Source organism: Tamandua tetradactyla, chromosome 12, assembly GCF_023851605.1.
Source record: "Tamandua tetradactyla isolate mTamTet1 chromosome 12, mTamTet1.pri, whole genome shotgun sequence".
NCBI classification, from domain to species: Eukaryota; Metazoa; Chordata; class Mammalia; order Pilosa; family Myrmecophagidae; genus Tamandua; species Tamandua tetradactyla.
Genome location: NC_135338.1, coordinates 65,600,690 through 65,626,814, shown reverse-complemented (window position 1 = coordinate 65,626,814; position 26,125 = coordinate 65,600,690). Strand labels below are relative to the sequence as shown.

Below are 26,125 nucleotides of genomic sequence, written 5' to 3'. Positions count from 1 at the left end.
ACCCTTATCAGATATGTGGTTTCCAAATATTTTTTCCCTTTCAATAGGCTGCCTTTTCACCTTTCTTATAAAGTCCTTTGAAACACAAAAGTCTTCATTTTTGAAGAGGTTTCATTTATCCATTTTTTCTTTCATTGCTGTGCTTTTTCCTGCTTCTTTTTTACTATACTTTATATTTTAGAGCAGTTTCAGGTTTACAGAAAAATTGTGTAAAAAGTACAGAGAACTCTCATATACCTTCTCTTCTTTGTCTGTTACTAACTTCTTGCATTAATGGGATACATTTATTATAATGAGGAACCAATATTAACACATTATCAACTAATGGCCATAGTTTTCATTAGGGTTCACTCTTTGCGTTGTTCAATTCTATGGGTTTTGATAAATGCATACTATTATAGTATCATGTAGAATAGTTACACTGCCCTAAAAATATCCTGGGCTCCACCATTTCATCCTTATCCCCCACCCCAGGTACCACTAATCTTTTTCCTCTGCATAATTTTGTCTTTTCCAGAATGTCATATAGTTGGAAACATACAGTATGTAAACTTTTTAGACTGGCTTTTTTTCACTTAGCAGTATGCATTTAAAGTTCCTCCATGTCTTTTCATGGCTTAATAGCTTCATAGCTCTTTTTTTTCTGTTTATTACAGAATAATATTCCATTATATGAATGCACCACAGCTTTTTTTATATATTTACTGGTATAAGGACATCTTAGTTGCTTCCAGGTTTAGTTGCTTCCAGGTTTTGGCAAATTATTAATAAAGCTGCTGTAAATATTTCTGTGTGGATGTAAGTTTTTAACTTATTTGGTTAACTACCTAGGAACACGACTGCTGGGTCATATGGTAAGCCTATGTTTAGCTTTGTAAGAAACTTTCTTCCAAAGTGGCCATATAATTTTGCATACTCACCAGCAGTGAATAAGAGCTTCTATTGCTCCCATCATTGTCAGCTTTTGATGTTGTCAGTGTTTGGGATTTTAGACATTCTAATAAGTATGTGGTTGTAGCTCATTGTTGCTTTAATTTGTAATTCCCTTATGACATATGATGTTGAGCATCTCTTCATATGCTTATTTGCCATCTGTGTATCTTCTTCGGTGAGGTGTCTGTTCATATTTTTTGTCTAGTTTTGAATTGAGTTGTTTATTTTCTTATTGTTGAGTTTTAAAATTCTTTATAATTTGGAATATGTCTACTGTCAGGTATGTGTTTTATAAATATTTTCTACTAATCTGTGGCTTATCTTTTTGTTCTCTTAAGAGTCTTTCACAGAGCAGAAGTTTTTTTTTTTTTTTTATTAATTAAAAAAAGAATTAACAAAACAATTAGAAATCATTCCAATCTACATGTACAATCAGTAATTCTTAATAACATCACATAGTTGCATATTCATCATTTCTTAGTACATTTGCATCGATTTAGAAAAAGAAATAAAAAGACAACAGAATAAGAATTAAAACAATAATAGAAAGAAAAAAAAACAAAAACAAAAAACCTATACCTCACATGCAGCTTCATTCAGTGTTTTAACATAATTGCATTACAATTGGGTAGTATTGTGCTGTCCATTTCTGAGTTTTTATATCCAGTCCCGTTGTACAGTCTGTATCCCTTCATCTCCAATTATCCCTTCTCTTTTTTTTTTTTTTTAATTAACGGAAAAAAAGAAATTAACCCAACATTTAGAGATCATACCATTCTACACATGCAATCATTAATTCTTAACATCATCACATAGATGCATGATCATCATTTCTTAGTACATTTGCATTGGTTTAGAAGAACTAGCAACATAACCGAAAAAGATATAGAATGTTAATATAGAGAAAAAAATAAAAGTAATAATAGTAAAATCAAAACAAAACAAAACAAAAACCTATAGCTCAGATGCAGCTTCATTCAGTGTTTTAACATGATTACTTTACAATTAGGTATTATTGTGCTGTCCATTTTTGAGTTTTTGTATCTAGTCCTGTTGCACAGTCTGTATCCCTTCAGCTTCAATTACCCATTGTCTTACCCTGTTTCTAACTCCTGCTGAACTCTGTTACCAATGACATATTTCAAGTTTATTCTCGAATGACCGTTCACATCAGTGGGACCATACAGTATTTGTCCTTTAGTTTTTGGCTGGATTCACTCAGCATAATATTCTCTAGGTCCATCCATGTTATTACATGGTTCATAAGTTTATCTTGTCTTAAAGCTGCATAATATTCCATCGTATGTATATACCACAGTTTGTTTAGCCACTCTTCTGTTGATGGAGATTTTGGCTGTTTCCATCTCTTTGCAATTGTAAATAATGCTGCTATAAACATTGGTGTGCAAATGTCCGTTTGTGTCTTTGCCCTTAAGTCCTTTGAGTAGATACCTAGCAATGGTATTGCTGGGTCGTATGGCAATTCTATATTCAGCTTTTTGAGGAACCGCCAAACTGCCTTCCACAGTGGTTGCACCATTTGACATTCCCACCAACAGTGGATAAGTGTGCCTCTTTCTCCGCATCCTCTCCAGCACTTGTCATTTTCTGTTTTGTTGATAATGGCCATTCTGGTGGGTGTGAGATGATATCTCATTGTGGTTTTGATTTGCATTTCTCTAATGGCCAGGGACATTGAGCATCTCTTCATGTGCCTCTTGGCCATCCGTATTTCCTCTTCTGAGAGGTGTCTGTTCAAGTCTTTTTCCCATTTTGTAATTGGGTTGGCTGTGTTTTTGTTGTTGAGATGAACAATCTCTTTATAAATTCTGGATACTAAACCTTTATCGGATATGTCATTTCCAAATATTGTCTCCCATTGTGAAGGCTGTCTTTCTACTTTCTTGATGAAGTTCTTTGATGCACAAAAGTGTTTAATTTTGAGGAGTTCCCATTTATTTATTTCCTTCTTCAGTGCCACAGAGCAGAAGTTTTAATGAAGTCTAGCTGGTCAGTTTTTTCTTTTATGCATAGTCCTTTTGATGTTGTAAGAAATCATTGCCAAACCCAAAGTCACTTAGGTTTTCTCCTATGTTATCTTCTGGAACTTGTATAATTTTGCATCTTATGCTTTAGGTCTGTTATCCATTTTGAGTTATTTTTGTACAAGGTGTAAGATCAATGTGTAGATTAATTTTTTTGCATATAGACATCCAGTTGTTCCAGCATATGTTAAAAAGACTATTTTTCTCCATTTGATTACCTTTGCTACTTTGTCAAAGATCAGTTGACTATATTTTTGAGAGTCTATTTCTAGGCTCCCTATTCTGTTCCATTAATGTGTTTGCCTGTTGTATTCAAATACCATACTGTCTTTATCATTATAGCTTTATAGTAAGTTGTGAAGTTGAGTAGTGTCTGTCCTCCTCTTGTATATTGTGTTGACTATTCTGGGTCTTTATCTTTTCTGTATAAACTTTAGAATCAGTTTATCAATATCCATAACATAACTTGCTGGGATTTGGATTCCATTGAATTTATAAATGAAGTTTGTAGAAATAGACTTCCTAATAATATTGGGTCTTCATATGCATGAACATGGAATTTCTCTCCATATATATAAATCTTCTTTGATTTCTTTCTTCAGAGTTTTGTAATTTTCTGCATATCAATCTTGTACATATTTTGTTAGATTTATACATAAATATTTCATTTTTGGAGGTGCTAGTATAAATGGTATTATGCTTTCAATTTGAAATTCTAAATATTGTGGTATATAGGAAAGCAATTGACTTTTTTATATTAACCTTGTATCATGAAACCTTGCCACAATCACTTCTTAGTTCCAGAACTTAGCCAGTTTGGGGTAATTTTCTACCTAGACAGTTGTGTCATCTGCAAAGTTTTATTTGTCTTCCAAATGTAAATGCCTTTTATTTCCTTTGCGTTAGCTAACACTGTAGTATGATATTTAATAGGATTGGTGAAATGCGACATTCTTGACTTATTTCTGATTTTAGGGGAAAGCATCTCACCTGTCATCATTAAGTATATTAGCTTTAGTTTTTTGTAGATCTTCTTTATGAAGCTGAGGAAATTCTCCTCTATTCTGTTTGCAGTTTGTCATGACTGTTTGATTTTATCACGTGCTTTTCTGCATCTATTGGTATGATAATATGATTATTTTTTTAACCTGTTGATGTGATGGACTATATAATTAATTTTCACATGTTGAACTAACCTTGTATAAATCTCACTTGATTTTGATGTAATTATTTTTAGACATTTTAAAATTAAATTTGCTAATATTTTGTTAAAAATTTTTGCATCTGTATTCATAAGAGTATTAGTCTATAATTTTCCATTTCTTATAATGTCTTTTTCTAGTTTTGGTATTAGGGAAATGCTGGCCTCATATGATGATTTAGGAAGTATTCCCTTTGATTATATTTTTCTGAAAGAAATTATAGAGAACTGATATAATTTCTTCTTTAAAGTTTCGTGGAATCATTTTTTCTTTAAATGTTTGTAGAATGCACCAATGAAAACATCTGGGCCTGGTGCTTTCTGTTTGGGAGATTATTTATTGTTGATTCACTTTGTTTGATTCAGGCCTGTTCAGATTATCTTTTCCCCATTGTGTAAGTTTTGATTAATTATGTCTTTCAAAAAATATGTCCATTTTATCTAAGTTATTATATTTGAGGGCATAGAGTTATAGTATTCCTTTATTATCCTTTTAATATCCATGGCATCTGTAGTGATGGTTCACTTTCATTTCTCATAAGTTCTGTCTTCTCTTTTTCTTCTTTAACCTCATTAGGAGTTTATCAATTTTAGTGATCTTTCCAAAGAGCCAACTTTTGGGTTTTTTTCTTGAAAGCTGGGCATGAAGTATCAGATAAAAGGAACTCAGGTAAATTGACCTTTAGTGTGAGATTTTATGTTTATTTGGTTTGCAGTTAGGCTGTATTTGCTGTAGTTGTAACTGTCAGAGGATAAAACTTCATCTGGTGTCCCAGTTTTCATCTTCCTTGTTGTATTTGGGTTTCCCTGGAGACTTACTAAATAAGTTCTGAATCTTGCATTTCTTTTGGTTATTATACAGGAGTCCAGTTGATGTGGTGGTAAGTTGTGGAAGAGGGAAAGCATTTTATAATCTTATGATATTTCTCAGTCTTTTAGTGTGCCTGTTCTGGGCTGGTACTGTCACAGGTATTTCTCAGATTACTTCTCCCCTTCCTTCTTAGGTGATGCAGGAAGGCTTGAGGGGGCTGGAGTTGGATATTTCCCTTCCCCTATGTTAATTAGGGTCTGGTAAATAGTTTTCTCTGAGGTCAGGCCTTTTTTAGGAAAAGAACACTCTAGAAATATTTCAAAATGGTTACTTTTCCCCTCTCACTGATGGAAGTAAGAAGTGATAGGGTCTTCTGATATGTTTAATTTTTTTCTTATTATTTTGTAATAATTTCAAACTGATAAAGAGGTTCAAAGAATAGTACAGGTAGTTTTTTCCTGAACCATTTGAAAGCAACCGCCTCTATATTCTCTAGAGTGTATTTCCTACAAACAAAGATATTTTCCTCCATAACCAGGAGGTAGTAATCAAAATCAAAAGTTCAACATTTATTTGTTACTACTATCAAACCTATAGTCCCATCCATAATTTGCCAGTTGCTATGCATTTTGATGGTGGGATCCCATAATGGAAGGAAGCACAGAGGGGACAGCCTCAAAATATGCATATACATCTCTTTCAAATCTGTGGCTGACCTTAAGTTCACTTGTCATAGAGATTCCATAGAGCCACTGGAAAGCAAAAGTTGGGTATGCTGTTGAGCCTGTATTTCTGATCAAGTCTGAAGTTTGAGTCCCACCAAAGTGGAGAGATTTTTAAAACACGTCAGGATTTCCATGAACATTTCGGAAGGTTCTGCCTTAGAAGTAAAGTCTAAGAGATTTTTTCTCTCACTAAGGGCAAAACATAAACATACCCTTTCTAAGAAAGTGTAAAACTAAAACTTTACAACAAGAAGACTAATCAGCATTTTAACTAATCAGTATTTTAACTGCTTATTGGAACAAAAAACAACATTCTTCAATGGAAAATAACAAAAACTAGAGTTTCTGTAGTGTATCATCCATATTGAATAGTATATAATAAAAAATTATTAAAGGTGATGAAATACGTAAAGATAACCCATCTTTAAGAGATAAAAAGTTGATCCAGATTTGGGATTATAGGTAAGAATTTTAAATCAGCAATTATAAATACAATTGACAACTTAAAAGAAATGGAGGTCATATTTAGTGAAAATATAGGATATATCAGCAGAGAAATAGAAACTATTTTTAAAGAAAACCCAATGGAATTTATAGAACTACAAATAAAGTCCCTGAAATGAAAAATTCTTTAGATGACTTAACTGCAAATAGGAGAAAGCAAAAGAAAAGATGAGTGAGCTTGATGACAGATAAATAGAAATTATCCTGCTTGAAGACGAAGAAGAAAAAGGTGGGTTAAAAAATACATAGATAGATCCTCAATGGCCTGTGGGTAACAAGCAATAAAACGTATGTATTGGAGTCCCAGATGAACAAGACAGAGAATCAGGCAGAAACTTTGTAGAAATAATGGCTGAAAACTTTACAAATTGGTGAAAAATAACTTACAGAACCAAAAAGCAAAGCGAACCCTAAGTCGAATAGTTAAAAGAATAACATTGCTAGATTACCTAGTGCTTTTACTATTGAAAACCAAAGATGAGGGAAAGTCTTGAAAACGTCTAGAAAACAAAAGACACCTTATTCAAGATAATTAGTCATCCTTCCATTTCAAAAAGAGTCCTTAAAGAACAAAGATGCAATTTGTGCCAAATTCTGAAATTTGAATATGGAAAATAAAATTAAGCATTTGGCAAAAGCAAATTATCATCAGGTTACTGGAAGCCAGGAGACAATGAAATTGAGATCTTCAAAGAGCTTAAAAAAAAAAAAGCTTAACCTTTCAACCCATAATTCAATGGCCAATGAAAATATTACAACATCAGAGTAAAATAATAATTTCCAATAAACAAAAACTTAGATAATTCGTTGTCAGAAGACCTGTAGTATAAGAAATGCGAAAGGTGAGTTTTTGGGCTAATGGGCAGTAGTATCAGATGGTGACTCAGTTCTCTACAGAAAGAAATGAAAACAACCAAGAGTGATAAATAGAAATGTATTTTTCTTTTGTTACTGTCTTTACAACTAACTGAGTTTTTCAGGCAAAAGTTAAATAATTTTACTATAGGGAGTTTTAGGGTATGTATAATGTATGGCAACATTAGAAAAAGGAAGTGAATAGAATTATAATGTTGCAATTCTATTGTTAATGTTGAAGACTAACTTTAAGTAGTCTGTGATAAGTTAAAGCTGCATATTCTAATACTTATCACGATGATTTCTTCCCATACAAAGAAATATAGAGCAACTAAAAAGCATTCGATTAACTGAAATTAAGCCAGGATAAGGTATAACAGAAACAAAGCAAAAAGCAAAAAAAAAAAATCATAATAAAATAAAAAACAAATGGCAAAATGATAGTTTGACCCTAATCGTTTCAATAATTACATTAAATATAAATGGATTAAACTCTCCAAGTTAAAATCAGAGTTTTTAGAGTTGGAAAGAAATACAAAACTTAGTGTGTATAGATCATGCATTTAAAATATGAAGGTTTAAGTAAACACAGTCTTTGTCTCCTTACCTCTTACATTATTGGGCAAACTTTCTGTGGCTCTGCTATGATGGGACAGCTAAAAGTTCAAGAATAAAGTATTCAGAAAACTCAATTTGTAGAGCTTAGAGAAAGGGACTATAGCTGGAATTATAAAAAGATAATAGAATACTACATTAGGAGACCTGGGTTCTTATTTCAGTTTTGCCACAAACCAAAAACCTACCCTTTGGAAATCATATAATTCTCTGTGTACTTTACTAGGTTGCCAGTATTGGTATGCCCAAATGCTTAATTTTTTTTTCCATATTCAAATTTCAGAATTTGGCACAAATTGCATCTTTGTTCTTTAAGGACTCTTTTTGAAATGGAAGGATGACTAATTTTCACTGAGTGTACATATGATCTTGGGCATTACCATTTCTTCATCTGTATATTGGTGATGTCTATATATTCTTGGTAATATTTCTTCTGCATACCACCTAACATTGTTGTGTACCACACGAGGTAATATGTAGTTCAAAACAATGTAAGAATATTGGGAGTTGTTTGCATTATGAATAATCTGGCAGTTTTGGAGCTAGAAATTGTTTAGTGGTGCACTTACAAAAACTTCCTTTTTTAATGCTTTTCTGTAGCCTTAAAATTTATTGAAAGGTTTGACTCTAATATATAAGCATAATCAGGAATTACTTAAAGGGAATCACATTTATTTTTCACTTTCTATTTGATTCTTCCTATTATTTTTCTTTCTTTGATATTGTAATGAAAACAAATTAGAAGTATGGCCTGCTTTTATATATATATATATATATATATATAAGGGAGTACCCAAGAGTCAAAAATAGATAGGAATTTATTAATTTAATTTGGGTGATATATTTCAAACCAAGTTATAAGTATGTTTTATACTTGAGCCTAAAGTAGTTTTACAGTTTTGCAAATTAGAGAATTTTTGCATTTCGGGATACCTACTTTCTTACTATACAGAGGCTGTACCACATTTAGACATAAGACTTTTAGAATTGCATTTTTTTATGAGTAAAGAAAAAGTTCAGTCATTATTCATTCAATTAATATTTTTCTAGCAGAAGAAAAAGTCTCAAGGACTTTTTAAGTACTTAAGTGCAAATGCTTTGATTCTTCTAAATTACTTGGTTCTTATATACGATGAGAAATTCTCATGAGGATGAGTTTCAATCCATATTTCCACCTAAGTAAGGAAGTTATGTCTTAAATGAATTAAACTAAGAAGGGTAAGGTTAGGAATATGCAAAAGCAAGGAAATATATGCAGTGTATTTGAAACTAGTTTACTTTCCAATTTAGCTACTGTCTTTCTTTTTTCTCTTGCAGTAAACATTTGCCAATCTGCAGAAAACAAGTTAAAGGATGAGGGGCAAGGAATAAAAGACATTATTCTTGGAAGAACCCAAAGCACTTTGAAATTTTTAAGAAATGTAATGCTAGCTGCTAAAACCACTTTTCTCACCAGAATGGATCAAGCACTTCAAATGTAAAGGTAATCAGAATTCTCCTGTCATTTTACTTTTCCACCAAGAACTTTAGAAGACATAGAAGGATTGATTTTACATCTAAATGTTTACCTTACAAATACCAAAGTACACATAAAGCTGATAGTTTTATAACTTACTTAGCATAGCCAGGCTTTTATTTTGGTCACTAATGTTGGACCCTAACATTGGTCAAGAGAACTGTGTTTGTTTCCCAGTTAAAAACTTTTCAGCTTAGATACAGATAACTAATTTGATTGCGAATATGGCATAGTACTTTTTGTTTATGGAATCATCCTTCACCAAATATGTTTCCTTTCATAGAAATAACTAAGGTAACATAAGTTGTACTATCCTATCACATATGCAAAGTTTTTGTTTTCTTGTTTTCTATTTTCTTATTTTCTGAATTTGTTTCATGTTGTTTTGCAGTTTTCTTGCTTGACATTTCATCTCTTGATCTTTATCCTGTTACATATGGTGTCTTTTTTCCTTCTAATCTTTATTTTGTCCTTTGCCTCTTTTCTCTCTACCTTTTAAAAATTTTTTTTGCTAGAATGGAGAGTTTTAAAAGACACAAGGACACAGAATAGTAAAGGGGAGAGAAATTTAAGAGATTGTAATTGTTTTTCTTTTGAAATTTAAGGACTATTAAATTTCAAGTATGGAAAGCAATTATTATGTAATTCTTTTTCTGTCTTCTTTACCTCTCTTTGAGTTTAGGCCAAAATTATTTCAATGCATGTTTTGTAAAAATCAAATGCTTTAGAATTTTTATGGCATCCCAGTTTACAATTAGAACTTATTTTTATTCATTGAAAGTATATTCATTTGATTTGGGGGAATAACTATTTGTTACCTGAGTCATTTCATCTTGGTAGTGAATGGGTGCAGTTGACTAAAACTAGGTCCTTGCTTTGAAATGCAGGAAGAATGAAAAATCAACCAAATACAGAACCTATTTCAAATAAATTATTTAAGTTGATAAGTGTAAACATGGGTAAATAGAACATCAAAGAGTGAATGTTCTCATTATTCTTCCTTATGCTAACATTAGCTTTACTATAAATACCTTGTTAACACTGATTTGTTTTTTTAATTCTCCACTTACAGGTTAAACCTCTACTTTTATGGCATAATTAGAACTTTTCTACTTTCTTGTCACTGCCTTTTTTAAATGTCTAGTAAATTCTTTTTAGTCCTTAACCATTAAAAAAAATAGTTGAAGAAAGTATCTTTTTAAACCAGCAGCAATTAAATGTTCACTTATGCAGGTGAGATAATATGTAGAAAGCCTCCAAATTTCCCTGTCTTCTCTGTTAATGATCTAAATTTTCTTTACTCATTTAATTATATCTCCTTTTATAGTCTTAATATAACCAAAGTTTATTACAGAACCAAAAACAAACAACATTGACAAAAATTTTACTGATACTTTTAACACGCCTTATCAAACTTCCAATTCCATTGAAATCTATAGATAGTAGCATATTTTTCTAGTATCTAATTTCAGCTTTTTTATTATCAAATTTGTTTTTGAGGTTATAATGTTATCTAGGAACAGATTAGATTAGAATTTGACTTCTCCACAAAACGAGAGAACTCTGTTGATGCTCCCACCTAGCCCAATTTAGTATTATATGACTCACATCCGCGGAGTATAAAGAATTAAAGAAGAGCATCTAACTTACTTTAAAAAAAAATTTATTTTGGCCCTCTCCAAGCTGAGTGCCTTCAAAATCCCAAATCTGCTATGACCTTTGAAGAAGGGTTAGAATCAGATCTCTAATTATGCAATTTCTTTCCGACAGAAATTTTTGTGTTTATGCTCTCCTGACCACTTTAAAGAGGCTAAAATTTAAAAGGATGTAATGTTAACATTGAATCAAGCACCCAGTTGTATCTCAGTTCATTTCACTAGCTGAAAATTCGGATTCTTGGTGACGAGAGAGTAAATTTTTGGAGACGGCAAGACTACTCTGAACAATGTGGTATCTATCTAGAATCTTAAACTTACAGTTTTTTAGGTGTAGAGCATCCTCTGTAAGACTTATGTTCAGGAAAACTGTCCTTATGGAACCGAGCCTAGGTGTAGTTTGCCCAGACAAAAAATGAATTGAAAATAATCATAATTAATATCTGAGTGTTTACTATATCCCAATTACTGGGCTTAGTTTTTCATATTGTGTTGTTTTGTTTTTTCTTTTAGCTTTTATCTTTTTTTTTGCATGGGCAGGCACTGGGAATCAAACTCAAGTCTCCAGCATGGCAGATGAGAATTCTGCCACTGAGCCACCGTCGCACCACCCTCCTTTAGTTTTTTATTTGAAATAATTTTGAACTTACAGGACAGTTGCAGAAATAATGCAAAACCTATACAGAGGACACTCAGCAGCCTCCACCCCCCACCCCAGATACCTAAATCCTCCAATTTTAATATTTTGCCACATTTGCCTTATCATTCTATCTATCCCTTTGTCTGTCCATCTATGTATCTATGTCTGTCTATTTTCTAAACATTTGAGAGTAGGTTGTACACATTATGTTCCTTGAACACTTAATACTAACTTGTGCAAAGATTTACTTACCTCCTGTCAGAAAAAAAAAAGTTGTAGATTTATTCAAGTTGAAGGGAATAGTTGAGATATTTTAGTCTACCATCCTTGTTTATATAGGAGGAAATGGAGCTTCTTGGAAGCAAAGGTACTTGCCCCAAATTACATAGTAATTACAGTGTTACTTCAGCTGTTCTTTCAAACTTATAATTCAAAATGTACTTTTATCAGATATTACCCTAAATACTCGAGGAGAGAAGGTTCTAACTCATATTTCCTTTGTTAATAAATCTTCTTTACTTCTAATCTAAAATGCAACCAGCATTTATTTTTTTCACTTAAAAAATTTTTATTAAGAAAATTCCTAAAAATTTAGAAAAATAAACAGCTGTGATCTCACCACAGGGAATTAATTGAATGCTAACATTTGTCATTCTTGGTCTAAGAAATAAAATAATTTAGTAACAGTTGGAATTCTCTTTTCCTTGCTTCCTAATGTCATCCCCATCCTTCCTTTTCCGGAGAAAATGCTCTGTGAGTTTGGTGAATGTTTATTCTTATGCATGATCTTATAAACATTATGTAGTATAAATGGTATTATGCTGTATGTACATTTTTTATCTTTTAGTGATATGAATTGTCAATGAATTTTTTTTCCACATGAACTCAAAGTAGAGCATAGGAGAATGAGTGATGTGGTTTAGTCAATAGTGGAAATGTGCTCTTGTGGCTTTGTTTTCTTATGTTATTGTTACCAAAAGTGTTGCTGTGCTGTCTTCTTGTTAAATCTGCATTGTATTTTGGAAGAATGCTATTCCATCATTCTGTAGGTTCTCAAATGTATTTAAGACTTTTGTTGGAAAACAGTTATTTCTGCAGGCTTATATATGCTGTAACATTTGATTATTAAAACTCTTTCTATCAAGATAATTACAAAAGAAATATTCTCTGGGAGAGTAAATGACTAAGAAGTGAATATATCATGTGAATAGAAATTCTCCCTGCGCACATGCAGAGCCAGCAAGACAACATTGCTATGTCCTACAAAGCCAGTCGTACTTTTTGGAAAGGGTTACCCTGAAAACACCATTATGACATGACCCAGGAAGGAGATGTTTATCTGGACTTAGCTGTTTAGAGGTCACTTCACCAAGGGCCTGGCCCTGGGACAAGGGATGAGGGAGAGAGAGAAAGGGATCTGCAGCAGTTGTGAAGGAAAGGATTACTGTTGGTATTGAGGATACATTTTTACCCTTTGATTCATTGTGCAAATGTTTTAAGTTAATGAGAGTCAGCTGGAATATCACTAAGCATAGGAGGTGATCTAACAAATACAAGGAGTCCCATGCTTTTGTAACTAGGAGGGAGATTCACCCACCACTTTCTTGTGATAGTGAAAGACTAGAAATCTGCAGAGGGCTTGTAACAAACAAACAGATTTTTTCCTTCCCCAGTGGTGCTTTAATTCTGAAAAAGTACCTTTCTCCCTTTTGCATCTAAGCAAAGCATCTGTGCCTCATTAAATTAAAATTTCAGAATTAAAGTAAAAGTACTTTAATTCTGAAAAAAGGGGCCACCTTATTGCCCATTGGCCAAGATCAGAAAAGCACCAGGACTCTGGGACTCTCATGCCCATCCTTCCAAGATCTTCAGTGGATGTCCAAGTCAAAGAAAGATACCAACCATAATGAAGTACTTTACATGACTAGAATAGCTATAATCATAAAAATGGAAAGTAAGTGTTGGAGAGGATGTGAAGAAATTGGAACTCTTCTTATTGTTGGTAGGAATGTAAAGTGGTGCAGCCACTGGGGAAAAACAGTTTGGTGGTTCCTCCAAAAGTTAAACAGAATTACCAGATGACCTGACAGTTTCACTCCTAGAGATATACCCAAATGAATTAAATGTAGAGGCAACTTGTATATTTATCTGTTCACCAGTGTTCATAGCCGCATTATTCACAATAACCAAAAGGTGGTAACAACCCAACTGTCCATCTACTGATGAATGGATAAGCAAATTGTGGCATATATATATACAATGGAATATTGTTCAGCCATAAAAAGGAATAAAGTACTGATACATGCTAAAATGTAGATTAAACCTTTAAAAACTTGCTAAAGCGTAAATGAACCTTTAAAACATAATGCCAATTGAAAGAAGCCAGATCCAAACGGTCACATATTGTATAATTCCACTTATATATCATATCTAGGCTAGATAAATCCAGAGACAGAAAGCAGAGTAGTGGTTGCCAGGCCCTGGGAGGAGAAGTGAAGAGAATGACTGCTTACTGGGAACAGGGTTTTATTTAGGAGTAGCAGAAATGTTTTAGAGCTATGGTTGTACAACATTGTAAATGTACTAAATGCCACTAAATTGTTCATGTTAAAATGGTTCATCTTTAAGTTACATGGATTTCACCTCAATACATTTTTTTTTTTTAACATGGGCAGGCACCAGTAACTAAACCTGGGTCTCTGGTATGGCGGGCGAGAACTTTGCCTGCTGAGCCACTGTGGCCCACCCTGAATACATTTTTTAAGACATTATTACACAAGGGGAAAAAAAAGATTCCAATTATGCATTGTATAGATTGTAGTAAATACTATATGCCATACAGTGTTGTGTTCTAAGACTGATTTAAAATGAACTGTTAAAGTTTATAAAAGCAAATGAAAAACAATCTAATAGAAAAACAGCCTATTTATGAATGGATTATATTACAAAACAATTCCTCAACCAACATGACCTAACTGGCATTTAAAGAACCACAACAGCAGAAAGAATATACATTCTTTTCAAGTGTACATGGAATATTCACCAAGATAGAACATAAGAAAAAAAAAAACTCAATAAAATTGAATATACAGATATATAGTGTACAGATATCTATCCAAGCTTCTATATAAAGAGAATGTTCTCTGGTCACAATGAGATTAAACTAGAAATCAGTAACAAAAAAAAACTGTAAAACTCCTATATATTTGGAAAATAAGTAACCCATTTCTAATAATGCATGGGTCAAAGAGAAAGTCAGATAGGATATTTTAAAGTATTTTTAATTGAATAAAAATGAAAACACAACTTATCGATATTTGCAGGATGCTGCTAAAGCAGTGCTTAGAGGAAAATTTCTAATGCAAAATGCATGATTAAAAAAAAGAAAGGTCTTAAATCAATGGCCCAAGCATCTGATTTAAGAATCTAGGAAACAATGAGCAAATCAAACCCCAAATAAACAGAAGGAAGGAACTAATTAAGATAAGAACAGAAGTTATTGAAACAGAATGCAGGAAAACATTAGATAAAATAAATGAAAGCAAAAGCTGGATCTTTGAGAAAATAAATAAAAATGGTAACCCTTTAACTAGACTGTTTAGAAGAACAGAGAACAAACATAAATTACTAATATCTGTAGGAAAGCAGAGTCATCAATACAGATCATATAGACATTAAATGATATTTAGGGAGTAATACGAGCAGAGCTTTGTGCCCATAAATTTAGCAATTTAAATGACATGGAAAGAATTCTTAATATACCCAAACTGCCAAAGCTCATTCACAAAAAAAGTGGATAGCCTGAATAGTTCTATATGTATTAAATTTGATTTGGACTTTAAAACTTTCCACCAAATGTCCAGGTGCCTTACTGACAAATCCTCCTAAACATTTAACAAAGAAATAATATCAATTCTGCGCACTCTGTAAGGAAATAGAAATTATAAAAGAGAACTACAGACATACACACAAAAATCCTCAAAGTATTAGCAAATCAAAACCATCAATATGTAAAATGATAACACATCTTGTGTAAATAGAGTTTATTGCAGGAATACAAGTGTTTTTTTTTGTGAAGTTTTATCAAGATATATTGACAAACCTAACAATCCATCCAAAGCGCTCAATCAGTGGCTCATAGTATCATCATATAGTTGTGCATTCATCAGTACAATCAATTTCAGAACATTTTCATTACTCTAAAAACAAAAACAGAAAGCCCAAAGTACCCCATACCCTTTATATCCCCTTATTATTATTCTTCAGGATTAGTATCATACATTTATTACTGTTGATGAAGAATATTAAAATACTACTAACTGTAGTCCATAATTTGCAATAGGTGCATATCCTCTTATACCATTCTATTATTAATTCCTTGTGGTAGTGAGCTACATTTGTTCTTGTGCATGAAAGAACTTTTCTATATTTGTACTGTTTATCATAGGACAGGGTTCACTGTGTCATACAGTCCCATGTTTTAACATCTAGCTTTCCTTTAGTGACATACATAACTCAACTTCCCCTTTCAACCACATTCACACCCATAATTCAGTGCTGTTAATTACATGCGCCATAATGTGCTACCATCACCTGTTCCATTTCCAAGCAATTGTAATCAACCTAGTTAAAAATTCTGCATACCGTTGTGTATATGTCCCCCATTCTCTAGCCTCCTTCTATCTCCTGATAACCTATTGTGGTAATTAGGTTCAGGTGTCAGCTTGACCAGGTGATGATGCCTAGTCCTGTTGTTGTGGATTTGAATCATTAGCTTGTGAAACTCATCTCTGGCTGATTTCATTACATCTGTAGTCTGTGGATTTGAATCATTAGCTTGTGAACCTCATCTCTGGCTGATTTCATTACATCTGTAGTCTCTAAAGGGAGTGCCTTCCACAATGAGTGATGTTTAATTCAATCTGTGGGAAGCTTAAAAGAAAGAACTCAGTGCAACACAGCCAAAGCATCTCTACATACCTCATCTCAGCACTTGCAGCCCAGCCCAAACCTTTGGAGATACAGAAAGAAATCACCCCAGGGAGAGCTGTTGGAACCCAGAAGCCTAGAGAGAAGGCCAGCACACAGCACCCTGTGTCTTCCCGTGTGTCATGGTCAGGTTCATGTGTCAACTTGGCCAAGGGGTGATATCTGTTTGTCTGGTTGGCCAAGAGCTGGCCTGTCTGTTGTGATGAGGACATTTCATAGAATTAAATCATGATCACGTCAGCTGCATCCACAGCTGATTCCATTTGTAATCAGCCAAGGTAGTGTCTTCTGCAATGAGTGATGCTTAATCTGATCACTGGAAGCCTTTTAAAGAGGATTCAGAAGAGACAGGCTCTCTTCCTACTTCGGTCGGCGAGCCTCTCCTGTGGAGTTCATCCAGACCCTCCATCAGAATCGTTGGCTTCACAGTCTGCCCCGCAGATTTTGGACTCTGCATTCCCATGGTTACGTGAGACACTTTTATAAATTTTATATTTGCGAGTGTTTCCTGTTGATTCTGTTTCTCTAGAGAACCCTAACTAATACAGCTTGGTACCAGGAGTAATTCTTAAGAACAGAATCTTAAAATGGGTTTTTATGAGGTTTTCTATTCTGACTGGACTCAAAGGCACCAAAGGCTCTAATTTCCATAATCAGAATGACATTCCCAATCCATGGAGTGAGTTGGTAAAAGAAATAGTCAAAATTCACCATTCAATTCTCCTAATGCTTCGCTTGTATGAAGCCAGGCTCTGGGGGATAATGTTTTTGGCACCTTTATGGAGTTTTGTGGAAATAAGATGTATAGAGATGTTGGCTGGTTGTTGTTAGATACACTGGCTACATTAAGGAGTGAAAAGGATGGGCTTAAGGCTTCAAACGAGAAGCTTAAGTGCCATCTGACAGATGTAGAAGTTTCTGGCAGTAATCTGAAGGAAAATCTTATTTCCAGTAGCCATAGACTTGAGAGCTCTGAAAATCAGACTCAGAGTCTTATTGTTAGTGTAACAACTTTACAACATAAACTGAAATCTCAGTGTTGCATGGTGTCTGCCATTAAAGTGAGGGCATTGATTAGAAAGGAGTGGAACCCTGAAAAATGGGATGGTGACATATGGATTGATAATGATGTCAGGGGTGAGGTTGAAACCCTAGGTCATGCTGAGTCTTCTCGAGATAACCCTGTAATAGTCTGTCCTGAGGACATAGCCGCCCTACCTCCAGCCTGCCTTGAGGAGTTGGCTACCCAACCTCCTCCTGAAGGGATTAGCTCTAGAGTAATTAATCCTGTTTCACCAGATGAAACTGCAAATGAATGCCCTAAGCAGATGGGTTGGAAGATACTTCTAATTCTTTTCATGACCCACCCCCACCACCCCTCATTTCTTCCAGACCTGTAACTAGACTAAAATCCCAACAGGCCCCTAAAGGTAAGGTACAAAGTAACACACATGAGGAGGTACGTTATACTCCAAAAGAGCTGTGTGAGTTTTCCAACTTATATAGACAGAAATCAGGAAATATGTGTGGCAGTGCATTTTAAGGGTGTAGGATAATGGTGGAGGGAATATAAAGCTGGATCAGGCTGAATTTATTGATACTGGCCTACTAAACAGAGATTCTGCATTCAGTGTTATAACTCAAAGGGTTAGAAAAGGTATTAACAGTTTGTTTGGATGGTTGGTTGAAACATGGATCAAAAGGTGGCCAATATTACCTGAGGTTGAAGTGCCAGAATTGCCCTGGTATAATGTAAATGAGGGGATCCAGAGGCTTAGAGAGATTGGAATGTTAGAGTGGATTTATCATGCAAAGCCTGCTCTTACACCCCAGGAATGTCCGGAGGATGCACCTTTTCCCAGAACAGTGAGAAATAAATTTGTGAGACTAGCGCCATCATCCCTGAACAGCTCTGTAGTTGCACTTCTCTGTAGGTCAGATATTACTATAGGAACTGCTGTCACAGAGCTGGAATCCTTAAACATATTGGGGATGACTGGATCCCAAGTTGGCAGAAGCCAAGTGGCAGTACTTAATCGCCAAAGACAGGGTGGACGTGGCTATTATAATAGACAGCAAACTCAAAGCAGGAGTCAAAATTATATGACTCACAGAGATTTGTGATGTTGGCTAGTAAATCATGGGGTACCTAGAAGTACAATAGATGGGCAATCCACTAAATTTTTGTTTGAGCTGTATAAACAAAAGAGTTCTAGGTCAAGTGAACAGAAGTCTAACCTAAATTACAAAAACACAGAGTTACAGCCCCTTAAACAATTTCCATACTTGAGACCATTTACAGATCCGGAGCCCTTTGAATGAAGGGGAGGCCAGGTCCCTTTTGGGGGAGAACCCTGTTACACTGCCACAAATTTATACTGTTAATCTTCCTCCAAGCCTTCCCCAAGGAGACCAATGGCCTTTTACCAGGGTAACTGTGCATTGGGGAAGAGGAAATGATCAGATATTTCGGGGACTATTAGATGCTGGTTTAGAAGTGACATTAATTCCAGGGGACCCAACACGTCACTTTGGTCCACCAATTAGAATGAGGGCTTATGGAGGCCAGGTGATCAATGGAGTTTTGGCTCAGGTCCATCTCACAGTGGGTCCAGTGGGCCCCCAAACCAATTCTGTAGTTATTTCCCCAGTTCCAGAATGTATAATTGGAATAGACATACTGAGCAACTGACAGAATCCCCACATTGGCTCTCTAACTTGTGCAGTGAGGGCTATTATGGTGGAAAAGGCCACGTGGAAGCCACTAGAACTGCCCCTACCTAGCAAAATAGTACATCAGAAGCAATACCAGATTCCTGGAGGGACTGTAGAAATTACTGCCACTCTTAAGGGCTTGAAGGATTTAGAGGTGATTCTCACCACCAACTCTCCTATTTGGCCTGTGCAGAAAGCAGATGGGTCTTGGAGGATGACAGTGGAGTATTGTAAGCTCAACCACATGGTAATTCCAATTGCAGCTGCTGTTCCAGATGTGGTATCATTGCTTGAGCAAATCAATTCATCCTGGTACCTGGTATGCAGCTATTGATCTGGCAAATGCTTTTTTCTCAATAGCTGTTAGTAAGGACCACCAGAAACAGTTTACTTTCAGCTGGCAAGGTCAGCAATATACTTTCAGTGTCCTACCTCAGGGGTATATCAGTTCTCCAGCCCTATGTCATAATCTTGTCTACAGGAACCTTGATTGTTTCTCCCTCCCATAAGACATCGCACTGGTCCATTATATTGATGATATCATGTTGATTGGACCTAATGAGCAAAAAGTGCAACTACTCTAGACTTACTGTTAAGGCATCTGTATGTCAGAGGATAGGAGATAAATCCAACAAAAATATGGGGGCCTTCCACCTCAGTGAGATTTCCAGGTGTTCAATGGTGTGGGGCATGTCGAGATATCCCTTCTAAGGTGAACGATAAGTTGCTGCTTCTGGCCCCTCCTATGACCAAAAAAGAGGCACAATGCCTAGTTGGTCTCTTTGGATTTTGGCAACAACATATTCCTCATTTGGGTGTGCTATTCTGGCCCATTTATCAAGTGACCAGAAAAGCTGTTAATTTTCAGTGGGGACATGAACAAGAGGAGGTTCTGCGACACGTCCAGGCTGCTGTGCAAGCTGCTCTGCCACTTGGGCCATATGATCCAGCAGATCCAATGGTGCTGGAAGTGTCAGTGGCAAATGGAGATGCTGTTTGGAGCCTTTGACAGGCCCCTATAGGAGAATCACAATGCAGACCCTTAGGATTTTGGAGCAAAGCCTTACGATCTGCTGCAGATAACTACTCTCCTTTTGAGAAACAGCTTTTGGCCTGCTACTGGGCCTTAGTAGAGACTGAATGCTTAACCATGGGCCACCAAGTTACCATGAGGCCTGAGTTGCCTATCATGAGCTGGGTGTTGTCTGACCCACCAGGCCATAAAGTTCAGCGTGCACAGCAGCACTCTATTGTAAAATAGAAATGCTATATACAAGATAGAGCCAGAGCAGGTCCTGAAGGCACAAATAAGTTACATGAGGAAGTGGCCCAAATACCCATGGTTTGCACTCCTGCCACATTACCTTCTATTCTTGTTTGCTAGCTGCTGGAATGCAACATACCAGAAACAGAATGGCTTTTAAAAGGGGGAATTTAATAAGTTGCTAGTTTACAATTCTAAAGCCAAGAAAATGTCCGAATTACAACAAGTCTATAGAAATGCCCATTCTAAGGCATCCAGGAAAAGATACTTTGGTTCAAGAAGACCGATGAAGTTCAGGATTTGTCTCTCAAGTGAGAAGGCACATGGCGAACACAGTCATAGTTTCTCTCTCATCTGGAAAGGCACATGGTGAACACGGTCAGGGTTCCTCTCTCAGCTGGAAGGGCACATGGCAAACACAGTGTCATCTGCTAGCTTCTTCTCCTGGCTTCCTGTTTCATGAAGCTCCCTGGGAGGCATTTTCCTTCTTCATCTCTAAAGGTCACTGGCTGGTGGACTCTGCTTCTCGTAGCTGCATTGTTCTCTGCTCTCTCAGAATCTCCTTCATTCTCCAAAATGTTTCCTCTTTTATTGGACTTCAGAAACTAATCAGGAACCACCCAAATGGGTGGAGACATGCCTCTACCTAATCTAGCTTAACAACCACTTTTGACTGGGTTACATCTCCAGGGAGGTGATCTAATTACATACAGTATTGAATAGGGATTATTCTGCCTTTACGAAATGGGATCTTTATTAAAACATCACTTTTCTAGAGGACATACATCCTTTCAAACCAGCACACCTTCTCTTTCCCAGACTAGAGCTATGGCCTCTTGGGAAGTTCCTTACAGTGAGTTGACTGAGGAAGAAAATACTTGGGCCTGGTTTACAGATGCTTCAGCATGATATGCAGGTACCACCCAAAAGTGAACAGCTGCAGCACTACAACCCCTTTCTGGTGTATCCCTGAAGGACAGTGGTGAGGGGAAGTCCTCCCAGTGGGCAGTACTTCGGGCAGTGCACCTGGCTGTTCATTTTACATAGAAGGAGAACTGGCCAGTGGTACGTTTGTATACTGACTCATGGGCTGTTGCTAATGGTTTGACTGGATGGTCAGGGACTTGGAAAGACCATAATTGGAAAACTGGTGACAGAGAGGTCTGGGCGAAGAAGTATGTGGATACACCTCTCTGAGTGGGCTATAAGCATGAACATATTTGTGTCCCATGTGAATGCACACCAGAGAGTGACTTCAGCAGAGGAAGGTTTTTTTGGACTACTTATGCCCCTGAATCAACAAGCCAAAAAGGGGATTACATTATTGTCTGGGGTGATTGACGCTGACTGTCAGGGGGAAGTAGGACTGCAACTACACAGTGGAGGTAAAGAAGAGTTTTCTTGGAATATAGGAGATTCCCCAGGGTGTCTTTTAGTATTACCATACCACCCTGTGATTAAAATCAAGGGAAAACTGCAACAGCCCAATCCAGGCAGGACTTCCAATGGCTCTGAAACTTCAGGAATAAAGATTTGGGTCACCCCACTAGGTAAAGAACCATGGCCAGCTGAAGTGCTTGCTGAGGGTAAAGGGAACATGGAATGGGTAGTGGAAGAAGGTAGTGATAAGTATGAACTTTGACCATGTAATCAGTTACAAAAATGAGGACTGTAATGCTGTTTTGTTCATGTTATACTATATAAGTTGTAAGATATCAAGTTTAAGAATGAATATTACCCAAGCATTTGCACCCTATTCTGGAGAGATTTAATGTGTTTCCAGTTATATGCAGGACAGTTGAGAATTGGTAGGTGAAAGAAAAAATGTGTGTTTTATTGTTTTTTATTTAGAAATTAAGTATTGTTTAAGGTGGTATGTATAGCTGCCAAGTGGACAAGGGGTGGACTGTCATGGTCAGTTCATAAGTCAGCTTGGCCAAGTGGAGGTACCTGTTTGTCTGGTTGGGCAAGTGCTGGCTTGTCTGTGGCAATGAGGACATTTCATAGAATTAAATCATGAGCATGTCAGCTGCATCCACAGCTGACTCCATTTGTAATCAGCCAAGGGGAGTGTGTTCTGCAATGAGTGATGTTTAATCTAATCACTGGAAGCCTTTTAAGGAGGATTCAGAAAAGACAGGCTCTCTTCCTGCTTCGGCCAGCTATCCTCTCCTGTGGAGTTTGTCCAGTCCCTCCATCAGAATCGTCAGCTTCACAGCCTGCCCTATGGATTTTGGACTCTGCATTCTCATGGTTATGTAATATCCTTTGTGGTAGTTAGGTTCAGATGTCACCTTTGCCAGATGAAGGCACCTAGTTCTGTTGCTGTGGACCTAAGCCAATACTATATGAACCTCATCTGTTGCTGATTGCATCTGCAGTTGGCTAGGAGGCGTGCATGCTGTAATGAATGATGTTTGACTTAATTGGCTGGTGCTTAAATGAGAGAGCACAAGGTAGCAGAGCCCAAGCAGTCCAGCAATATCTCAGCACTCAAAGCTCAGCCCAGGCCCTTGCAGATGAAGAAAGAAATCACCCCAGGGAAAGTTGTTGGAACCCAGAGGCCTGGAGAGAAGGCCAGCAGAGATCACCCTGTGCCTTCCCACATAAGAAAGAACCTCAGTTGAAAGTTAGCTGCCTTTCCTCTGAAGAACTATCGAAATAAATCCCCTTTTATTAAAAGCCAATCCACCTCTGTTGTGTTGCGTTTCAGCAGCTAGCAAACTAGAACACATTTTTATAAATTTTATATTTGCAAGTGTTTCCTGTTGATTCTGTTTCTTTAGAGAACCCTAACTAATACACCATGTAAGAGAGAACCTCAGATGAAAGTTATCTGTCTTTCCTCCAGAGAACTATGTACTTTTAACTAAATAAATCCCCTTTTATTAAAAGCCAATCCATCTCTGGTATGTTGCATTCAGACAGCTTTGACAGACTAGAACACCTATATTCTGGATTTTATCTCTATGAGTTTACACATTATAATTAGTTCATATTAGTGAGATCATACAATATTTGTCCCTTTATATCTGAATTATTTCATTCAACATCATGTCCTCAAATTTCATCCATGTTATCATGTGCTTCAGGACTCCATTCCTTCTCACTGTTAAATAATATTCCATTGTGTGTGCGTGTGCATGTGTTTGTGTGTGTTTATTGTTTATCCATTTTTCTTTGACGGACACTTGGATTATTTCCATCTTTTGGCAGTTGTGAATAATGCCACTATGAACATCAGTGTGCAGATGTCTGTTTGCATCCCTGCTTTCAGTTCTTCTGGGTATATACCTAATAGTGGGATTGTTGGGTTGTATGTCAGCTCTATACTTAGCTTCCTAGGGAACTTCCAAACTGTCTTCCACAGTTGCTGCACCAATCTACATTCCCACCAGCAGTGAATAAGTGTTCCTATTTCTCCACATCCTCTCCAACACTTGTAGTTTTCTGTGTGTTTAATAGTGGCCATTCTACTAGGTGTGGAAGAATATCTCGTTGTGGTTTTGATTTGCATTCCCCTAATACCTAGTGAAGTTGAGCATCTGTTAATGTGCTATTTTAGCCATTTGTATTTCCTGTTTGGAAAAATGTCTATTCATATCTTTTGCCCATTTTTCAATTGGGTTGTTTGTACTTTTATTACTGAGTTGTAGGATTTCTTTATATATTCTGAATATCAAACCCTTATTAGTTCTGTGGTTCCAAATATTTTCTTTCATTGAGTCACCTGCCTTTTCACCCTTTTGACAAAGTTCTTTGAAGCACAGGAGTACTCAGTTTTGAGGACATCTGATTTATATATTTTTTCTTGCTTGCTTTTGCTTTGAATGTAAGGTCTAAGGAACCACCTCCCATCATTAGATCTTGAAGATCTATATTTTCTTCTAGGAGTTTTATTGTACTGACTTTTATATTTAGGTCTTTGATTGATTGTGAGTTTATTTTTGTGTAGGGTATGATATAGGTGTCCTGTTTCATTCTTTTGGATATGGATATCCAGTTTCTTAGCACCATTTGTTGACGAGCCAATTCTTTCCCAGTTGAGTGAACTTGTGAGCTTCATCAAAAATCAATTGGCCATAGAGCTGATGGTTGATTTCTGAACTCTCAGTTCAATTCCCTTGATTAATATATCTATCTTTATGTCAGTACCATGCTCTTTTGGCTATCGTTACTTTATATATGCTTTAAAGTCAGGAAGCATGACGCCTCAAACTTCATTCTTTGTTTTCAAGAGATTTTGGCAATTTGAAGCCAATTATCTTTCCAAATAAATTTGATAATTAACTTATCCATTTCTGCAAAGTAAGCCATCAGGATTTTTATTGGTATTACAGTGAATCTGTAGATTAATGATTTATTAATCGCATTTAATATGTCAATCCATTCACATGAAATGTCCTTCCATTTATTTAGGTCTTCTTTCATTTATTTTAGCAATGTTTTGTAGTTTTCTGTATATAGGTTTTTTTTTAATGTTTTTTAAATTGTGAAAAAAATACATATATACATACACACAAAAAAGCTATAATTTTCAAAGTACATTTTAACAAATAGTTACAAAACAGTTTTCAACATTTTGTATGGGGGGTTTACTATTATACAGTTTCAAGTTTTTTTCTTCCTAGCTACTCCAAAACACTGGAGACTAAAAGAAATATAAATACAGTGATTCAGTAGTTATACACATTTATTATTCACAGCTATCATTCCCTGTTATAGCTCCTCCTTCTCTTTTGAACCTTCTCCCAATCTCTAGAGGGTCTTTGGGCTATGCCCATTCTAACTTTTTCATATTGAAAAGGGTGTGAACAGTATAGGATAGGGGGATGGAATTAGTTGATGTTTTTGGAGAGGCTGGCCCCTCTGGATTTTAGGACTTATCTGGCCTAGGAGCCCTGTGGAGGTTATGGGTTTCTAGAAAGTAAACTTAGTGCATGAAACTTTTGTAGAGTCTCAGTTAGAGACCCAGGTGTTCTTTAGTATTAACAAGAATGGGGTTTGGCAAACCATGGCAATAGCAATATCTAGCTGAAGCCTGTATAAGAGTAGCCTTACAGAGGTCAGAATAACCTCTTGACTCTATTTGAACCCTCTCAGACACCGATACCTAATTTTTTTTACAGTTTCTTTTTAATTGTGAAAAATAGCATATATAAAAACAATGAATTTCAAAGCATCCTACACAATTAGTTGTAGAAAAGATTTCAGAGTTTGGTATGAGTTATAATTCCACAATTTTAAGTTTTTGCTTCTAGCTGCTCCACGACACTAGACACTAAAAGAAATATCAATATAATGATTCATCAGTCGTACTCAGTTTTAAAACCTTATCTTCTCTGTATAACTCCACCTTCTCCTGTGATGCTTCTCCCAATCTTTAGGGTTATTTGGGCTATGCCCATCTCACTTTTTCATGTTGGAAGGGGTTGTCAATAATATGAGATGGGAGGATGAAACTAGTTCTGGAGAAGCTGGCCCCTTTGGGTTTCAGGACTTTTCTGGCCTGGGAATCCATCTGGAAGTTGTTGATTTCTGAAAAGTAATCATCATGCATGGAACCTTTGTAGAATCTCAAGTAAAACCCTAGATGTTCTTTATTTTTAGGGTTAGCAGGAATGGTTTTGGCAAACCATGATAGGTAGCAATATCTA

The 26,125-nt window shown here is 35.9% G+C and overlaps 1 protein-coding gene across 18 annotated transcripts in view; it reads left to right on the top strand.

Annotated features, from left to right (window-relative positions):
• The window catches only part of PEAK1 (pseudopodium enriched atypical kinase 1), a 363,497-nt gene that overhangs the window by 170,069 nt on the left and 167,303 nt on the right, over window positions 1–26,125 (top strand). For all 18 annotated transcript variants that reach the window (XM_077123673.1, XM_077123672.1, XM_077123660.1 and 15 more), the window contains one exon: window positions 9,007–9,172. The gene's annotated coding sequence lies outside the window, so the exon portion shown is untranslated. The remainder of the gene's footprint in view (window positions 1–9,006; window positions 9,173–26,125) is intronic.